We start from the raw sequence: 2,902 nt of genomic DNA, 5'->3' as shown, positions 1-2,902 counted from the left end.
GCCCAGGCGGGTCTTGAACCCGCGGGCTCAGGCAATCCACTCACCTCAGCCTCCCAAAGGCGCGGTATTACAGGCTGAGCCACCGAGCCCGGCTTCCAGTCTTAATATTTAAAATCTGTCTTCCTTAGGTCAGGTGCGGTGGCTCAAGTCTGCAATCCCAGCACTTTGGGAGGCCAAGGCAAGAGAATTGCCTGAGTCTAGGGGTTCGAGGCCAGCCTGCGCAACTTAGCGAGACTTCGTCTCTACAATAAATCAATAAAAAATTTAGCTGGGCATGGTGGCACTTGCCTGTAGTTCCAGCTATTTGGAAGGCTGAGGTGGAAGGATCACCTGAGCCCAGTAGGTCGAGTATGCGGTGACCGTGAGCATGTCACTACACTCCAGCCTGGGTGAGAGTGAGACTCCAACTCAAAAAATAAATAAAATAAAATCTGTCCTCCGAGTGACCTTTCTGGAAACACATTCCTGATCACATACCACTCTAAGGCTGCTTCAGGGCTTCCCCTCTATACACAGGATGACTTCCAGGCTCCTTAGCGAGGTAAACAAGGCCCCTTAAAGGCTGCCATCTCCACCCTTATATTCCACCACTCCCTGCTTTCACCTGACCCTCTTAGAATAGGAACATAGGAATATTTCTACTCCTGCAGTTCCATATCCCAGTACCTACCTGAGACTGTTCACTCTTGGAAGACCCACCATTGCCTTCTTCTCCATACACCAGTTAAATAAACCCTTTCGTTAAATCCTTACTCTGGACTTAAAACAATTTACCATGCTGCTGTACCCCATTAGTTCAGAGATTCTCACTCAGAGAATGGTGAACTAATCCTGACACACACAACCTGCCACTTGTCTATGGCTGTACTTCCCTCTTGTGGCCATCCCTTTCCTGTTCAAAGCTGATTCTCTGGCCTCCCTTGATCCCTTGGTTATTTCCCTCCATCAAGCAGGGAAGTTCTCTTCTGTATACCAGTTCCTGATAGGGTATAGGACAGTGCTCCCCAAGCTGCCCAGAGCCTAAGAATCATCTAGGCTATTAATTCCCAGGTCTTTTCCCTTCAGAGGCTGACTCAGCAGGATTGAGGTTGGGCCCAAGAATCTGGATTTTTGTTTTTATTTTTTCTTTTACCTCAGAGTCACCAAACAGTTTCTGTTTGTCTTTTCTTTTTTTTTTTTTTGAGTTGGAGTCTCACTCTGTCACCCAGACTGGAGTGCAGTGGCCACCGCAGTCTCGACCTGCTGGGTTCCGAGGATCCTTCCGCCTCAGCCTTCCAAGTAGCTGGAATTACAGGCATGCGCTACCACATCTGGCTGATTTTTTTGATTTATTGTAGAGATGAGGTCTTGCTGCCCAGGCGAGTCTCGAACCCGTGGGCTCAGGTAATCCACTCACCTCAGCCTCCCAAAGGCACAGGATTATAGGCTGAGCTACCGAGCCCAGCTCTTTTCTTTTTTTGAGTTAGAGTCTCACTCTGTTACCCAGGTTGGAGTGCAGTGGCCCGGTCATGGCCACCACAGCCTCAACCTGCTGGGCTCAGATAATCCTTCCACCTCAGCCTTCTAAGTAGCTGGAACTACAGGTGTGAACTGCCATGCCCTGCTAATTTTGATTTATTGTAGAGACGAGGTCTTGCCAATTTGCCCAGGCTGGTCTCAAACCCCTGGCAATCCTCTCACCTACACCTTCCAAAGTGCTGGGATTACAGGCATGAGCCACTGTGCCCAGCTAGAAATATGTATTTTTAACAAGCACCTCAGATGATCCTTTTGAGATATACTACCTTGGTTGTATAAGGTTTTAACTCTGAGTCTCACATTTCTCATATATCAAATGAGAAAATAACATCCGTCTCTGAGGACTAGAGGTAATACCAAAAACAAACAAACACCTAGTAAGTATGTTAAAACATATTTTTAGATGAGGCGCAGTGGCTCATGCCTGTAATCCCAGCATTTTGGGAGGACGAGGCGGGAGAACTTCTTGAACCCAGGAGTTTGAGACCAACCAGAACACAGTGAGAACTCACCCCTACAAAAATAAAAATAAAAAACATTAGCCTGGTGTGGTAGCGCACACCTGTAGTCTTAGCTACTTGGGAGGCTGAGAAGTGTGGATCACTTGAGTCTAGGAGATGGAGGCTTTGGTGAGATGTGATTATTCCACGATACTCCAGGCTGGGTGATGGAGTGAGACCCTGGTTCAAAAAACAAACAACAAAAACTCATAACTAGGCTCGGTGGCTCAGCCTGTAATCCCGTGCCTTTGGGAGGCTGAAGTGAGTGGATTGCCTGAGCCCACGGGTTCGAGACCCACCTGGGCAACTTGGCGAGACCTCATTTCTATAATAAAACAAAAAATTAGCCGGGCGTGGTAGCGCGTGCCTGTAGTTCCAGCTACTTGGAAGGCTGAGGCGGAAGGATCGCCGGAGCCCAGCAGGTCGAGGATACGGTGGCCGGGAGCAGCCACTGCACTCCAGTCTGGGCGACAGAGTGAGACTCCAACTCAAAAAAAAACAACAACTAATATTTTTAAACACCTATAGCTGCAAATATGTATATATATGTGTGTATGTGTGTGTATGCATATATATATGCATACACACACAAATATACACATACACACACACATAGCTGTTATCATTGGCTCCTTTTCAGATATATCTCCCTTTGGATTCACTCTTCCTCTTTCCAACCTAGCTCCTAGAATAAACTGTCCCTCTCTACTTCCTTAGTCTCTACTCACTTTTAATCAACAAAACAAAACAAAACAAATATATATATATTTTTGAGTTGGAGTCTCACTCTTTGTCACCCAGGCTGGAGTGCAGTGGCATGCTCATGGCTACCGCAGCCTCGACCTGCTCGATTTAGGTGATCCTTCTACCTCAGCCTACCAAGT

Source organism: Carlito syrichta, unplaced genomic scaffold, assembly GCF_000164805.1.
Source record: "Carlito syrichta isolate Samal-C Ts95f unplaced genomic scaffold, Tarsius_syrichta-2.0.1 Scaffold314703, whole genome shotgun sequence".
NCBI classification, from domain to species: domain Eukaryota; kingdom Metazoa; phylum Chordata; class Mammalia; order Primates; family Tarsiidae; genus Carlito; species Carlito syrichta.
This window is presented reverse-complemented; position numbering follows the sequence as displayed.